An 18,744-nucleotide genomic window follows, 5' to 3' on the forward strand; every position below is an offset into this window, starting at 1 on the left:
GACATCGAAATAGAGAGAACATTTTTCTATCACTTTTACCTTGTCCAACAAATTCTCTTCTGCAGCATGTCAAAGCACCCATTGTGCATTATGAAAACATAAATCACACAATAAATGTAAAAACTATTGTTTTTGTGTTACACAAATAATCAAAAAAGATGCAAAGGAATCAGTAGGATTTATTTCACTTCTTGTGACAATTCCATGGTACTGAGGGGAAATCTAAAGGTACATTCACAAATCAATCCAGCTATCCCTAACTCACATGAGTAATCCTTACTCATGGGAATAGTCTATGAGTGAAATCGTGGCCTTGTTTAAATCAGTGGCAAAACTCCCATTTACTTCAAAGGTGTCAGTATTTCATTCACCCCTTTACTTCAATGGGACTAGTGAAGTCAAGATTCCTTATCCAAGTGAGGGGTTTATGGGATCCAGACCTTGTACTGTACATGTGCATAGAAGCAGGCCTTATTTTCCACTGCTTTGTTGCATGTGTCATCAATTACACCTCTGCAAATACAAAGGGGAGATAGTAACTACTAACTAGTCCAAAGGTGCCAGTTCACAGCTGCTTTGCCCAAGTATAAATGACAAAACAAGCTGCAACACAATCAAAATGTGAGTCCATCGCAGCACTACCAGAAAAATATATAAAAACTGTTTTAAAAATAATAATTCCAAAGTTTCCAAGATTTCTGGGGGAAAAAAAAAAAAAGCCTGCCAACCCAAGTCAAAAAGATGTCCCTAGCATGGGCTTTGGTTTAAAAAAAAAAAAAATCAGCAAGCTAACATTTAGAGTGAAAATGAACTACAACGTGAAGAACCATTTCTCATTTCATCACCATGCAGCTTGCAAAAATTCCAAACCAATGAATCCACAAACTCTACAGACAAATCCACAAAGACTTGAAGACAGGATATTATATCACTCTTCCCTCCAATCCAACCCTCTTATTGGACACTAAATATAAATGTTTGATACATCTACTTATGAAAGATTTGAAAATAATCGAAGACCTTAAATATCCTGGGGGAAAGCATACCGCGGTAAAGAGCTAAAGTACGTTCTGACCACAACTAGCCTGATAGGCGGCAAACTAAATGTACAAAAGAATTTAAATTCAAAATGCTTGTTTGGCATTAATGCAACCCTATACTTATTAATTTATTAGAAGCATTCGGCTAATAGAAGAAAAAGGAGGAATTCCAAACTTCAAAACCATATACTCAGTAAAAGCTTTCTCAGATTTCAAGTCACTTTTTATTTAATGTAATGAATGAGGACTCTGTCGATCTATCCATCCATTGGCACATTGCTCCCAGCCCCTATCTTTGGGCTGGTCTACGTTGGGGGGGAGGGGGGGGGTTCGATGTAAGATACGCAACTTCAGCTACGGGAATAGCGTAGCTGAAGTCGACGTATATTATTTCGACTTACCTCAGGTCCTCACGGCACGGGATCGACGGCCGCGGCTCACCCTGGTGGAGTTCCGGAGTCAACGGGAGCGCGTTTGGGGATCGATATATCGCGTCTAGATGAGATGCGATATATCGATCCCCGACAGATTGATTACTACCCGACAAAGGTCGTACCCTTTGTAATGGGCTAGATCCAAACACAACCAACTTTGGTATGTTTGAAATTCCAAATCTGTATACAAGGGTTGTGCGTTGAGCCTATGTCTTAACTTGAGGCATTTATACTGCACTGTATTCATTGCAGTATCTAGATGTGTGTGCTCACTTGTGTCTATATATAAAATAGAAAGAACTAATTATTATTACACACACAGAGAAATTCACACCAACTTGAAACTTGACAGAGTTGCTAAGACTGAAGATGGCTCATAATTTACTCTATTATCCATTAAATATCTCACCGCTATGTTTATCTGATACTCCTTTCGCTGAACTGCTTTTGGAGCAAGAGGGCTTTCTACTCCTACTATTTGTGTGAAGTTCCAAGAGGTGCAGTAGAACTGTCAGATTCTTAGCGGACTAGGTTTGTGTGTGGACACGCATATATTATAAGTATATATCCATATGTAGGACCTTTAACTGTAAATTGTCCTTGCAATGTAGTGATGCTGTGTGCGGGATTAATCCACAGATTAACAGCCACATGCAGTTTTAAATCCAGCAAAATACAGTTTATTTTCCATATTAAAATGTAATTCACCCTCTTCAGAATTCACTCTGGGCTCAATCGGCACCATTAAAGTTGATGGGAGTTTCACCACTGACTTCAGTGGGAGCAGGAGCAGGTCTTAAAATGTCTAGTGTGCAGCCACACTGAGGTCAGCTGCCTTTCCGTAGGTGAAAATTTGCCCTGCTTCGGTCAGTCTATGTTTACAATGAAACAGCTCCGCTGTTTTATCGGAAAACAATATACACATGCATAGTGGTATCGGAATAGATCAGCTTATTCAGTATGATGGGCTGAATGGCATCATGATGCAAAATCAAAAGGTGATTCTGAGCCTACATTTATGTTTTTCCTACATCATGAAACATAGGGACGGTCACTCCAACCCTGTTCAATTTCGTTATCTTTCTGGATAAACAGGTACTTACTATTCCTTTGGATCCCAGACCAAAGTCATCCCAGAAGTCAGAAGAGTCCACTGACATCAGTAGAGCTACACAAGGGATGAATCTGTCCCCCAGTCTAGTTAGGGGCAAGCAAACATCGTTTGGCCTTCCATTGATTTCTTTGAATAATTCTCCCTTAAGCCCTGTTCTGAGGGTTTAACTGGAAGTCCATGATGCATAGGCCTTGTCTTGGCCTTTTGAATAGGGGTACATTTTTTCCTTTATGCACAGTACTAAGCAAAATAATGAAAACAGTCCATTTTTAGCCACACTTCAGACACAATTACCATAGACTCCATCACAGCTCAGTCTAGCAGATCCAATCTAAATCAAAATCAGCCCAAACCTTGGATTGCATTTTGTCTACGTCATAACCATTCCAAAATATTTACATAGGCTTAAGTTCCAACAGTATTTACAGTCACAAAATAATAGTTTTTGTCAAGCCAGTTCATCCCAAATAGCGAAAGGCCGATTAGTGTGTTGCTGAAATCATTCTGTAGGGTTTAGTTAATTAATACTGTAACCTAGTTGTTTGTTTTAAATCAAGTTGAACTTTAGACATTTTAAAAAAGGACTTTCGAAACAGCACAAACCAGAGAGCCTGGCACAACCAACGGGTGGCTTCAGTTTTGCAAAACCTCCCCACTCAAAGCTTTGTTTAGTAAAACAAAATCCAAATGCAGGGGTGAGTGAGAGCCAGGATCCATCTTATCCAAATCCCCAAAGTTCAGGAGGAAGGTGAAGAACAGATAAATGGTTCCAATGCTGGCCCACAATTACATATTCTAGGCCAGGGGTCTGGTTGAATATCTGTGAGAGCACAACTCTTCGCCCCATGTGCACACCTGTGCACAGGACAACCAGTATCCTCGGGTGAAATCACAGCCCCATTGAAATCAGTGGCAGTTTTGCCTTTGATTTCAATAGAGCCAGGTATTCACCCACAGCATTTCCACTCCCTTGGGTGAAATTCACATCTGTGCAGAGAGTCAGCACATAAGAACGGCCATACTGGGTCAGACCAATGGTCCATCTAGCCCAGTATCCCCTCTTCCGACAGTGGTCAATGCCAGTTGCTTCAGAGGGAATGAACAGAACAGGTACCATCAAGTGACAAGGTAATCATCAAGCACAAGTCCTATACACCACTTATATTCAACACAAGTATCTTGAAGGTTTAAGTAGTGTCCAGTCCTTGTGTTAACCTTTGTACAATGCAAAGTGCAGGGGAACATTGTTATTATCTGAATTACAGTAGCACCAAGAGGCCCCAGTTAATATCAAGGTCCCATTATGCTAGATGCTGTACACAGACATAGTAAGAGACAGTCTTTGCCCCCAATCTGAATAGACAAGACAGACAAAGGAAGCATCATTATCTCCAAAGTACAGTTGGGGACCGAAGCACAGAGCGATTAAGTGACTGCACCAAAGTCACACAGGAAGTCTTGGGCAGAGCCAGGAACTGAATCCCAGTCTCCTAAATCTGTATCCAGTCCCTTAACCACAAAACGATCCCTCCTCTCTAGCTGCAGCCTGGTGCAGATGAGTGGCTGCATCATGGTGCCCCCTGGTGGCCCTGGGCAGCCCCTCAACTCAGTTTCCCTTCTTGGATCACCAAATGAACTTCACGCAGGGTTTTTCCAGTCCAGTCACAACAGCCCTCCTTAGGGTCTGATTTATTAACCAAGTTCCAAACTAAACACAAGCCTTCCCTCCAGCTAGGTACAGTCCAAATGCTCTTGTCTGGTCACAGTCCTTCCTGCCTTAGCAGGCTACTCCCAGCCCTTCTTAGCTGGAGCAATTCCCCTGCTCTCCGAGTCTTCCCTGCAGGAGCCTCTCTCACTCTCTACAGTCTCACTACAGCCTTCTGAGCTTCCCCCTTACTGCAGCCACTTTCTGTCCTTCAGAGAAAATGGTCTGATTCTCCTCAGATGAAGCTCACTATGTAGTTAGGGTTGCCTTGCCCTTACTCTCTCCAGGCTCTCCAGCCCAAGAGAAAGCCACCTTAGTACACCCGGCTAGAAGTGCCACACATCCCCAAAGGTCATGCCTGGTCTTGCAAAGCCATGGCTTTGTTCCCTTATCCCCTGTACACGCTGTCTGGTTATCCTAGCCTGACACTGGATATATAACTCATCCCAAAGAGAAGGGGTAAGAACCGTTTTAGTGTGGGCCCCATACCAAGATGCCCCTTAAACCTTCTGCCTGCCTCAACACTCAGCAGGCAGAATGCTCTCTGCCACTTCAGCTGGCAAAATGCATCTTTGCCCAATATGGCTCAAGTTTTAAAAGCCCTGATCTAGCCCTATAGATTTAGGGCTTTAAAAACTTGTGCTTAATAAGGTATACCATCAAGAAGACATTTTTTTTTACATTTCTTGAGCAATCATATTTTTACAGGAAATCTACTAAAAATTACAGTGACATGGATAAATGGTGCCTTGAAAACATTCACTGATGCCTGGAGCTGCCAATATTGCAAGTGACTCAGACCTACTATAATTTCAAGCAAAGAGGAATCAAAAACACAATGGACATTAGCATTCTAAAAGAGGGTGTTTGGCTTTAAAAACAAAACACTATTCTAAAATCAACTTTGCATAGATTGAATACAATATTCTCTGAAGTAGGCTTTGATTGTATCATCTGGGTGCTAAAATAAATCACTGAAAGATACAAATAATGATTTTTTTTCTCCTTTGCATAAATGAATCTGGGAGAAAAAAACTTAGAAATAAGTTAATGTTGCAATCAGTGTGGAACACTTTCCACTCTAAAATCTCAAAGCCACAGAATCCTTAGCTGTATAAATTGCCATCGCTCTATAGAAACCATAGCAGCTACTTCAATTTACAACAGTTGAAGATCTGCCCCAAGGAAGGTTACAAACACAACACAACTAACCATATCAGTGTACAAGCCAGTGAAATATAGTCATGAAAGGAGGCTGAGAATATAAATAGCAAAGGACACTACAGCTTCCCATTATTGTTAACTGATTTTTTCCCCCTTCTTGATTTTCATAACATTGAATAGGATATAAATCCCTAGACCGGGAGATTGACAGAGATCTACCACCACATAACTGTCTTTAGGTTGTGTCTCGGTGTGAATGAATTCACAAATGAATTCTTCCCATCTTATGCGATTTAAACAAAATTGGGTTGCACTGTATGGGAATCTGATTACAGTGGATCTCTGGGCTGATGTTGACCAGAAAATAACTAACAGGATGTTAAGTACGACTTTGTAAACAGGACAGTCAAGAGAAGTCATGCTTAACATCATGTCAGCTGACGGTGTGCAAATACTACTGGAACCATTGGGTTAACTACATCCCCCTAACATGCCAGACCATGACTTGCCCCTGTCTATACTGATTGCAAAATCACATTTAACACTGTGATCTTACCACGACTCCTTAAGGTTGCGTCCTGCCATGAGCTTATTTTCCAGCAAACCCTTTGGTGATTATGAGGACGCGTGAACCAGAGTGAATGCTTTTTCCATCCCTTTGTGATCTACATCTCCATTCCTTTTCTGTCTTGTGAACACCACCATAGCAGAAAGCTGAAGGATAAATACCTCAACTGTTATTGTGCAACCCAAATTTGACTAATATTTGAGCTTTTTACGTATCCACACCATTGTACAGGCAGTCAGCCTGAACCAGCCCGATGAGCATTGGGGTGGGTATTTTTGTGACCAGGAGGAAAGTTACACCCTAACAAGGATTTTACTCCAAGAAGAACGCAGGCTGTCTGAGAGAGGCATTACATGTTTTTTTTTAAAACGAGTAACTCATTATGAATGAAAGGCAAAAAACTACAGATTAATTACCCAGCCTGCTCTTCCACTGCTTCTTAGCAAGATTATGACAGTGACTCTTGTAGAAAGGAGACACTGCAGTATAATTGTCTTAAAAGCTCTCTATAGCTTAGGGAGATTTACCCTGTAAATGCGGTAAATCTGTATCAAACAGACACGCCTAGGGTACCACACAGAGCTCAGGTAGTGTTTATTGTCTGGCTGCCTTCCCTCAGATGTTGTCAGCATGGAACAGTGCTAAGAAGGACAGATCATATGATTATATTTATTGTATGAATTGTATTTTGAAAGCAAAGCCAGTTTGACTGATTATGTATCTGATTTAACCTTAGCATTCAGAGTTCGCATATTTCAGGGCTGTCTTCTATTCAAGTCTTGGAAGGTAAGAGCTGCATAAAAATGCTTAACATACTTTCATAGCAGGCAATTTTTCTAAGATTTATAGCACCTTTATAGTTTGTTTATGGATTGATTCATAAAGGAATGGAAATTAACACACACACCCCAGTTCCCCGTGGTCAGGTTAGTATTTTGCAATGTCACCAAGTAAGTCGAAAGGATAAACTGCGAGGAAGGGTTAGCTAGACAATACAGTGTGCCGCCTTTTTATATTAACTGTATTCGTGACAATTCAGGAATGCTTACTACATCCCAGAGTTGTTTTTCAATACTCGGATTTTGATTGCGGTGATTGGCAGGGAAGAGCCTAACGTGTTTTCCCTCTAAGCCAACCTTCCGAACTGTGTTCCTGGCTTTTCCTTGGTGACTAATGCAAGCCTTTTTGTTTTGCTTTACTATGCCATTGCTATTACAAATTGTTCATAATTGCTATGATCTCCCTGAAATCAGTTGTTTCTACAATTAATGACTGATTTCACACAGCATTAACCATCCCAAGCAACAGTTCATTAACAACTGGTACCAGCCAGTATGAAAGGGCTCAGACTTAATTCAATCAACTTTGCATATAGTGCTAGGCAAGTGCTTTTCCTAAGGAAAGCGACACATCTCATCAATAGTCTTTGATAGATCCATTTAAAACTAGAGCAGGGTATACAATTCTTCAAAGGGTCTTTGGGTCAAATTGTCATTGTCTTATTTGCCTGAGAAAGGCCTTTGAAGTCAGTGGGACTAAGGGCATGTCCACACTACAATCTTAAATTGACCTATGGTAGGTCAATTTACAGACACTGCAGTAATTACACTGACTGAAGAGGGACAGTGTTGGGGGCTGAGAGCCAGGGTTCTCAGCTCCCCACCAGGAACTCAGCTGCCCCCCCCAGGGCTTCTTGCCTCCCCGGTCCCAGCTGGGAGTGGGGGGGAAGCTTCCAGAGTTTCTGGCCTCTGACAGGGAGATTTGCACCCGGAGCCTGATTGGCTTCCATGCTCCCGGCAGAGAGCAGAGACCCCAGGGGGCAGCAGGGCTCCCAGCGGGGAGTCCGCGGGGCAGCACAAGCTGGGAGCTTGGGTGGCAGCCCAGCTTGGAGTAGAGACCCAGCAGCAACCTGGCTGGGGAGCCAGCTTTCTTGTCAATTTCACAGCTCCAGCGGAGCCATGAAACTCACATGATAGCCAACAGCCAATGTAAGGAACGCAGTGTCTGTGTAGACACTGTGTCGCCCTATCTACACCGACACAAGCCCCACACCTCTTGTGGAGGTGGAGTTATTATATCTTTGTAGTAAGGAACTTACATTGGAGGGAGCAAGGCTGTAGTGTAGATACTGACATAGTTAGGTCGACATAAGCTACCTTAGGTCAACCTAACTCTGTAGTGTAGACCAAGCCTAATTCATGTGAGTGAGAGGATCCTAGGTTGGCACTCTAGGGAAAGACTGTAATTTGGGTTACCCACATTGCAGGTCACCACTGCTGCACCGTCTCTATGGCCCTTCCTATAGAGGAGGGCAGGGAATGAGCAGTCTGGGGTGAGGAACAGATGGAGCCGTGACTCCAACTAGCCAGATGATCTCGCACAGAGAAAGGAGCACTCTATACCAGATGTTGGATGGCATAGCTCACTTCTCCCCTGGAGCAAAGGGAAACCAGAGACTGAACTGTGACTCTGAATCCTCATTCAGTTCCTGGTCTGCACCTAGGGGAGTGCAACAATGCACAGACCCTTATTCTAGTCCGTAATATTTATGATTGTAAGTTAAGATGGGCCTGAGCCAAAACTCTGGATCTAAACAGCCCTGAACTTTGAGGTGTTCTGAATCCTAATCCAGAGCAGAGTTCTGCAAATGAACCTTGATAAAGGGTTGAGTTCCCACATCTGAACTGTGTAAATCAAATATCCGGATCCAGATTTGAATTCCGCAGCTTGAGCCCTCTGTAGGTTGCAGTAAGGATGATTTCCTTTTGCGATGGTGTATTGCAGCACATCAGCTGTAATAAAGGCTAAGTACGTCGTGTGATTTACATCATTCCGCAGTGAGACAGCTGTGGGGCTACGGGCAAAGCCTTTCCTTGGGTAGGGTGTATGTCTCCATTTTTATTTTAAGGAAGAGTCACTTGGTTTTGGAAAATCAATGCACTGATTAAAAATACAGTGTAACGAATCCTGCCTGCCAGGTAGGGCAACTGAGAAAAGTATGCCAAGTGTGTATTTCAACAGAGTGTGGTCCAGATTAATCAGTTAAGTAATGGTAGATGATTAATACCATGTAACCTCTGCTACTGACTTGAGATGTTCAGAGAAACTGCATGTCCACACTAGCCTTTCAGTTATTGGCTTGGAGTATAGCAGGTCCAAGAGACGGAAAGCAACTAGTGAACAATGGACTGAAGAGCATACATTGAGTCAATGACAGAGTTCAATGGTACCCGTGGATTGGCAGCAACTTATCAGTTTCAATATCCAAATATAGTAAGGCAATCACACAGCTGATATATTAATTTTCCTTTCTCCACCTATCAGCATTTATTTTTTTACAACAGACATTCAAAGGCTAATATGAATCAGGAGCTGAGCAGCAGAAATGGAAGGAGGAACAACAAACACTAATTACGAGGATTTTGTTTTTTAAAGAAGTGGAAAAGAAATGCACATTTACAGCCTTATCCAAAACCCTCTGAAGTCAAAGGAAAAACTCCCACTGACCTCACAGGGGTTTGGATCAGGCTCTTACGATGCTGTTGAATGCCCAAGGAAATGTTTCAAACCATCTATGACACAATCTCTCGTTGCAAGGAAAGAATTGAGGATCATCTTTATGGACCTCTATGTTATTCTGCCTGCAAATCAAATGTCATCTTCCAAAGTCCTAAGGAGCCTCTCTCAGGCTGTATTGAGTTACTACAGATGGCTCAGTTACCCAGAATAAAATCACAGTGACAAACTTGTTCACCATGCAGTTCAATATAATCTTCCAAGAGCAAGACTCCACATTGATTAGTCTTTAAGACCCTTGACATCATATGCTGTCCAAATGTAAGCCCTTCCACTTCCAAGGGAAACCACTTATTAAGTATGTGGTGTGGCTGGAAAGTACACTACTAAATGCCTTTTTTAGCAAGGGGTTGGCTTGTGAATCCACAGACCTGAAAATTAGTTTAATCTGTATCACTCTCTGAGCATAAACAACTCCATTTCGTACCTCGCATTCTCTGTAGCCATAGCTCAAGCTTAAATGGTTTTGATTCTGCATTTATATGTACGGTAAAGAAAGGAAAATGCCTTTAAAGTCTAGCAGCGTTTTTTTTTTTTTTGCACCAGCTGCCATGTACATGAAAACAATACTCTTTCACCCTCAGCAAGCTTCCTCTATACCCCAGAATGAAACACAATAATTGATCTGTAAAGAGAGGAAACACATGACTGAAGGATTTCTGGTTTAAAACCAAAATGCACAGAACTGATTTAAGCCCAAAGGATCTATTGAAGGAAAAAATGCTATAATCGGTTGATCGGGATTGTCATGTTTGTGTGTCAGAGGGGATGTTTACTTGATGTGTGGGAGGCTGAGTTAGAGGAAAAGTTGACAGATTCTTACAAATTCCCAACTATACAAATACCACAATGAGGCAATCATTCCCACTTCTTGTCAGGGGCCTGAACTAGGAGGTTCAGCTTGCTGGAAGTGCCCAGCAACTCACAGGATTGGACCGGTGTGATTCCAGGTAGCAACCAATGAGTCAAGTGTCATTCAACACACAAACCGGTGCTCTGTGGGGTACCTTTGAAACTCTTCTTGCCAGTATAGTGGCCGTTCAGGATTTACGTCGAAGACTGTGGACTCTTTAAAGTCCTTTAAAAAAATTCCAGATTCAAAAATAACACTTCATAGAAAGTAGCTGTAAAAAGAAACAAAGGAAGGAAAATGGGAGAGTTGTCCCATAAAGAGGGCAGAATACAGTTCGTTTGAGCACCTTAACTGTGAATTTCCACATTTTCAAAAGTTTAGGATTCATCTAAATTGAACTATAACTCTTAATTTCCTGAGTCTTAACATTTTCTGTCTTCTCTCTTTAACTCTAGTGTTCCCGAAAGGTAATATACACCCACAACACAGAGAAGGGCCTTAAACTTCCCATTCACAGACTGTGTGGGATTAGGACTTGATTGTGTGGGATTAGAAAACATGTGCGAAGGGAGACTTTTTACTAATTGCAACCATTTATATAACCACTGTTGCCTGGTAAACCCAGAAGTATAATATCATAAAGCTTTATCCAACTCATCAGGACTATACACCTCGCTTAGCGATTAGAACTCTCATTGAAGTTTCATATTCCTTTCTCTGTAAATAGAGGGCAGATGACCTCATTAAGAATGCAAATGACCTCTAGATGAATGTGCTGCACTGTGCTGCTGCATGCTGAAAAGGAAGACGCAGACACAGTTAGATTTCTGTTTCCGTCCCAATCTTTAAACGTTGGCTACTGTCGCTATAAATATTTATAGTGGAGGTAAGAAGTGTGGCTTTAATAGAACGGAGGGGAGGAGGCAGTGAGAAACTCTTTCTTTCCAACTTTCGTTTCACTTTAATCCCTTGTTGCCAGGAGTGAAGAATTTTGATACAATATGTGATCACTAACAGCAGGGACTGTAGATTTACCAGTGCCCTGGGCCCCAAAGCACAGGGTTAGATGTCAGGAGCATGGAATGGAGCTGTCCTTAGTGAATCTGAATTAAGTTTTCTCTCTCTCAGCAAAGCCAGAAAAACATCTCCCACCACCAAAAACGGCAAATTGAGAAGCAGCCTGTTGTATTTCAGGGCAAGACAGTGAATAACCAATGTTGCCGTCATTGCTGGGTCTGCAGCACCATTTCTGAACGGCATTGTCCACAACTGGGTGCAATATACACTCCAGCTTCATTACACAGGTACTTCCTTACAATGGTCTCATCATGCATTGCAAATACATTACCATCTGGACTTACCCGGAGTGCACCAGTAGTCTTATCAATTATATTCATAAATAAGAATGGGCCAAATCCTGCTCACACAAATAATCCCATTAACTTCAGTGGGATTACTTGTGCGAGCAAGGCTAGCAAGTGTTGGCCAAGCAACACTAACAATAAACAAAAAAGTATTATTATAATTATGCCTTGTGCTTCCATAACACCTTTCATCAAATGATCTCAAAGCTCTTCAGTGACACCAGTGAAAAAGTTATTATTAATTAATGCATTTCTAAACTGAGAGCCAGATCTTGGTACCCTTCTGCATGCTTTGATTGGTTATGGCAGCACAAAAAAGATGGAAAACCAATTGAACCAGACAGATGGGGATTCTCCCAGCATAGGGAATCTCCTGGTAAGACAGGCAAGTGTTATTAGCCCCATTTTACAGTTTGATAAACTGAGGCACAGAAAGTTAAATGACTGTCCAAATTAACACACTCACATATCTGAGACCAAAGCCCAGAAGTTCTGACATTTTATCCCTCTGTTCTGGCCACTGTTCACCTCACAAGACCATTTTAGAACTCGAGTGGGCTTAACTCCAAAAAAGACTGTGTTACATTATGATGAGGGTATAGTGGTGTGAACAATAAACAAGGATTCTGTTGGTTTAAAGCTAATTCAGAAAATAGAAGTTAGGGTGAAGATGTCATCTCTTCCCTACTGAGTCAGTGGATATTGACAGGTCTACAAACTCAAGTGGCCATTAGAGATTTCTTCTTGAGAGATGGGCCCAAACTGCCGAGTTCAGAAACCCTGGAGATCTACATCCAAAATTCCCTAAAGCCCTCTGCATGGATTTTCACATCTGGCAATTTGGTCAGGCCAGTCATGAAGGGCTTGGTCCAAAGTCAGTAGAAACGTTCCCATTCTGTGGGCTTTGAAGCAGACGCTGAGTCTGTCTGCGACTGTATCTGAATTTCTGTAGATGTTCGGATTTGGAATATAGGATCAGTCCCATATCTAGTCATATCTTTTTGTTTCCGAGGGCATAAAGGCATCATCTCATGCTTGTGTTTGTGGTACTCTCGTGCAATCACAAATACAAGACCAAACAGTGTGTGGCTGTGAAGGATGGCAAGAGAGCATAAAACTCCTTACACCTCTGCACCAGGTACCCACCTTACAGGTAGCAATGCCAGAGAGGAAGTCCCTGATCCAAAGCCAAATTATGTCAACTGGAGTCTTTCGTTGGAGTCTTCAGGAGCACTGGATCAGGCCCTAAATGCAGAACTTATACAAGAAAATCTTCAATGTGCAAAACACCAAAGTTGCTCCACACCTTGGCCATCTTGAGACATGCGACTGCATGCATTCAGCTTGGAAAAGCTGGGACACCAAGTTGGAAAAATTTGCTGTTGTGTCCTTCAGTGTCTGACAAACAACTGAGCCTGGCACCTTAAAAGGCAGGAAGCAATCCCAGTGACCTCCAGGGGTCAGGTTTAACAGCATTGTAAAGGCTGATGATGAATAGAGTAGAGTACAGAGTATGTTCCTGCAAATGCTTAATCACATTCGTAATTCCCACTCTCGCAAGTAACTCCTTTGAGTAGCATATGGGTTTCCAGGATTGGGTCTAGGGTTAGCATTTGCAGTAGTTGTGAGTGTCTTTAATTGCTGGGGGTGTGAGGGTATTACACTTTTGTAAATGCTATATGTTACAGTTCTAGGGCATTTAGCAAAGGAAAATCACATAGTAAATGCCAATCCTTGCTCAAAGAGACTAGGGCTTTGCACTGGAGATCTCCAGGTAGTTCAGGGAGACACTAGAAATCCTCCCTCTCCCCCCAACTCACACGGGGCAGTAGTTGAGCCACAGAGCTGCAGAGGCATCCAAGGTCCCTGCACTCGCTGGCAGAGGAGCTGTGTTTCCCTCTAACTTGGCTCTGCAGAAACCCAAATAGAGGCAAAAATGGCAGTGTTGAGCTGAACCTGGATAGCTAGGTATTTCAGTCGCTGTCTTTCCTTGGGCTCTTCTGATGCTTGACTCTGGAGCCAACAGTAACCCAAGAGCTGTCATTCTCATGGCTCTTCTGCCATTCAAGAACTGAAATCCCACGAGAAGTCCAGTCCTCTGTCTTCTTCCAGGTGACAATGTAGCATTATGCCTAATTATCAGCTAACATCCTTTTTCAGGATTCAGTTCAAAATTACCCACCTGGTTTATATCATCCAAATAATTATTCACCCTCTCCTCATGATTGCTACAACCTCATGGACCATGTCTCCACTTGTTCCCTTTCTTTATCTAGCACAGCAATCTTTAAATCCTTTCATATGAACCTAGCTAATGCTGGTGTGAGATTTTTCTTGGAACAGCCTTCTTGGAGCTCTCTATCTTATTGACTATCTTCCATCTCATTCCTTGCCCAAACTTCCCTCTGCAATATTTATCATTTGAACTTTACGATGGTGTTAACTCTACAGGAATAAAATTCATTCTCTGCAGAGGATCCACATAAGGACTATGCACCACTTCATCTTAAGTGGGCTTTAAGTAATGTGTAAGCCTTGTGTGTGCTTGCTGTACCATGTGAATTTCACCCTAGAGTATTTGGTGCTACAGTTTGCCGGATAGATGAATAACAGAGCGCTGGTCTGAAAGAGCCGGTGTACCCAGCACATGTAACACAGGGTTAGAGCCCTTTAAAACAGGGTTGCTGGGAACTGTAGCATACAAAGAAAAATGGAATGATATAGAAAGGCTTTAGAGACACCTTTCTGTTTCTGAATTGAAGATGTCTTAAATACAAGATATTGTTGTGAATGCATTACTATAAATGCCCTAGATTCTCCATCGTACCAAAATATATCCTTTGAGATCATTCATGTCCGACCACTTCCTGAACTCACCCTTGTTGGAGTCTCACATCCCTCTGTTGCTTTTTACAGATTCAGATTAACACGGCTACCCCTCTGATACTCGACACTATGTAAACAGAGAGATTTTTAATTTAAAACTCAACTCCTAACATCCAGGCTATGGCCTGAAACATCATTAATAAGTGATGATTGATTTTATCAGCCCGTAACCACCTTTGCTTCACTTGCGATGTTTAACTAGCAACAGAGGGTCCTGTGGCACCTTTAAGACTAACAGAAGTATTGGGAGCATAAGCTTTCGTGGGTAAGAACTGCTAGCAGAGCACCTCACCCTCCCTGATTGAACTAACCTCGTTATCTCCATACTGATTTATACCTGCCTCTGGAGATTTCCATTACTTGCATCTGAAGAAGTGAGGTTCTTACCCACGAAAGCTTATGCTCCCAATACTTCTGTTAGTCTTAAAGGTGCCACAGGACCCTCTGTTGCTTTTTACAGATTCAGACTAACACAGCTACCCCTGTGATACTTGATGTTTAACTAGTGGCACAGTCAATTATCTAGCAATAATGACTGCTACAGGGTATGTTGCTGCTTCCTTTCACAGCCACCACTAGCTCATAGATAAATACACATCCCCTTTACAAAAATAAGCAACTTTCTTTTCAATATAATTTTAATAAAATGCATATTTTAAAGTGATGTTGTCATTATGGTTTTTAGCATGGGAAGAGTTGGCTAATCCCTCCCCCACCCAAGATTCCTTACTTATTTAGACAGTTCAGCCTGTTTGGTACTATCACAATTTATTTGAATGGCATACACCAGGACAAAAAAGGAACATCTTTAGTAATACTGCTGCATCAGTTATCTAGTGCTTGTAAACCTGCCTTCCCGACCTCTTGACAACAAGGGAAATCAGACATTTCCACAGTCGTGGAAGAACTTATACAATTCTGTTTTATGTAGAACTCCATTTCAGGCCCCAAGGAACTGCTTTTTCATTTTACTGTTGCCCTTTTCGCTTCACCCTGACCTGCAGCTGTATTCCCCAGCCACTCCGCCTTTATCTTCGTGTACAGAGGGCAAAAGCTTGCTCCTCGATGCTCCATTCTGAAGGGGTATTCCTGCAGAATGAATACTGCTGCTACAATATCTCCCTGAAACATTATTACTGAACACTCATTACATGTTAAAATGTATTAAATGAGGTGCTACGTACAGAGAAGAGAGACCTAATAAAGGTCAATAATTAAATTTAAATAAAACTCGTGGCCTTCAGCTTACCAACTCTGCTTTCACAGGAGGCAAAACCTGCAAAGGGAAGACAGGCTTTTTTAAAACCTCTGAATGTGAAAACTATGTAAAGCTGCCAGGGCAATCACATATCACATGCTACTTATGGTGTGTCAAAGATAAAATGCAGCCCAGACAACTTAGTGACAATAGAAACACATCAAACAAGTGGCCTAGTGAATTTCCGTACATAAAATGATTTAAAAGCAATAGATTTTAAATCAAAAGATTTTAAAACAAGGCTTGGAAAATCTACTTCCCAGCTGTGAGTAACTTTCCGTGGCAAGTTACCTATCTGTCTGTCTATCCATCCCTCCTTCCTGCATTTATACATGTGGCCACGGGGAAGAGGATGTTGTCCAAGTCACCAGAAAAAGCTTTTTCATTTAAAAAAAATATTAAGTCTGTAGCTGTGTGACATTTATCAGACACCTACTAGTGAGAGGTTGGTAAACATAATGGAATTCCCCAAAATCCATGCAAGATCAGCACCCAGTCTGAATCCTAGCATCCTCCTCCATCCCAGTAGAGGGCTGAGTGTTACAATTACGGGCAAGTCTTTGCCACTGATTCTTCCTGCCGCTGGAATATCACATAGAGCTCCCATAGCTGTTCCAGGCACTGCACTAGCCTGAGCCAAGCCCAGTGAAATCAACTGAAGCCTTTTCACTGATTTCAGTGGGTTTGGGATCAGGTCTGCAAACAAGAGCCCCTGTAAAATTCAGCCATCATGGACTGATTCCGCATTCAACAGCTGAATCTCCATAGGCCTCTGCCCTGTTTACACCTGCACTTGTCTAAGTCTGATTCTTCCAGTCCTGACTCAGGTACAACAGAGCAGGCACCGCAGTCAGCTTGTAAACGTAAGGGGGAAGCATCATGACCCAACAACGTAAGACACTCTTTTTTAAACAAATAGAATTCTAAATACCAATAGATTGTTAAAAGGGCACTTACCAAGGTTTATTAAGTACATAGAATATAAATCCATTTGGCATGTAATTAATTCAAAATTACTTGAGCACTAAATGTGTAATTAAATCTGCAAGGAATGTTTAGGCCTTTAGTTGGCATTTACAAAGGAAGCTACAAGAAGTTTATTAGCTAGCAATTTATTGCTAAAATACTGGCAATTCATGAGTATGTTGATTGAAATCTAACTTGCTATCGCTATATTGTTATAGGCCAATTAACGGCCTAAACAACCATTTCAAGTAAATTAAGACACAATAGAAGTTTTATGTATTAATAAGAATGTTGTTAGCCAGAGCAGCTAGGTTTAGCTCTCTATTCAATCTCATCAAGTGCTCTTTTCCCCAGATGTAGAGCACTCAATGGACAAGAAGTACCTTTTCAAGTGTGCTTAAATATTTAACTGACATGTTTTTAAAACCTGAGGTGGTACTAGGGACCTGTCGGCAAAACTGTAGCACTGTTGTTGGATTAATATTGCACTGCACACTGTGTGCTGGTTTTAGTAAAATACACTTTTCCAGAGATTCTTTCCTATCAAAAGCATAATATCAGCAGTGCTCAGCATGGACACGGAGACATGATGTAACAAAACTGAGTCTTGGCATTGCTGTTTTCTTTGTCTGGAAAAAGTCTGCCCTCCATCCCCACAAACCCTCAAATTCATTCTCTTCCTGGTCATAGAAAAGGCAGTTACCTCCCCCACCCTTGAAAAGTCACATTACCTTTTCCAGTAGCACACACGCACAGGTCTGTATCTTATTCTGGTCCTAATCTATTGGTGCTAAAATACTCTTCGCTGTGGTCTCCTCCAATATACACAACAAATAATGGCCTTGTGCTCTGTCCAAATATAAGCATACAGAAATGTGCTCTGAAACCTAGCAATGGCAGTGCAATGAACACCGCATGACTTTCTTGCTTTTTGTTTCTTTAAGAATCATACCAATGCAATACAACAGTGCCCATACTGAAACTCCAGATTCCAAATCTCTTAAACTTTGCAGACATTTGGATCCAGGTTCAAACTTCTTGGCTTTAAACTATCTTTACAGTGAACTAAACACTGAATCTGAGCACCCACAAACTTTGGGGAAATATATGCTCAGATGAGAATGTGGATACGTGTCCCACAGTTTGACCTTACCTCATACACATGCGATTGGCAGGGTCTCCACTTCCATGACTCTTCTTTCATCTCTGTGAAGCATAATCTCCTACATATTCTCAACAGGCAACACTTTCCAACATCTGCTGTACATATTTTGCTCCTATTTATGGCCTCCACCCTATCATTCCTAATAACCAGCCCATTGTTGTTGCCCACTTTGGTTACCAACTTGGGCCATATATGCCACTACTTTTATGGTATTTGGTCAACAAACCTAGATCATTCAGATGATACAGAGCAAGTTGTCTTCTTATACCAACTCTAGAGGGGATGATCTTTTCTACCTCAAACATTGTGCTTCTCATTCTTTTCCACATATTTACCACCCGTGTGCATTACTGTGCTATAAAGGACAATTGGATTTTGCAGTAATAGCAGCAGATTAGGAGGAACCATGGAAGGACACACAGAGAGAGAGAGAGATGTTATAGGGTTAATCTTTTGATGCTGAGAGTCAGGATTTGCTTAGATTCAAGGATACGAATAAGGAAATGTGAAAATAGCATTTGGTGAGAAAAGGGGGGAAATAATTAAAACTGATAAAGTGATCAAATTAAAAGGGAAACAGGCAGAAGACTGAAAGACACTAAATATGAACCAGGCTTTTCTTTGTTACTCTTTTTTTGGGCCTCACAGCAC

General features: G+C 41.7%; 1 long non-coding RNA gene across 2 annotated transcripts in view; it reads right to left on the minus strand.

Annotated features, from left to right (window-relative positions):
* LOC101938184 (uncharacterized) overlaps positions 1–18,744 on the minus strand; it is a 597,742-nt gene that overhangs the window by 90,716 nt on the left and 488,282 nt on the right. The window lies entirely within an intron of this gene.

This window comes from Chrysemys picta, chromosome 14 (genome assembly GCF_011386835.1).
Source record: "Chrysemys picta bellii isolate R12L10 chromosome 14, ASM1138683v2, whole genome shotgun sequence".
Taxonomy (NCBI): domain Eukaryota; kingdom Metazoa; phylum Chordata; order Testudines; family Emydidae; genus Chrysemys; species Chrysemys picta.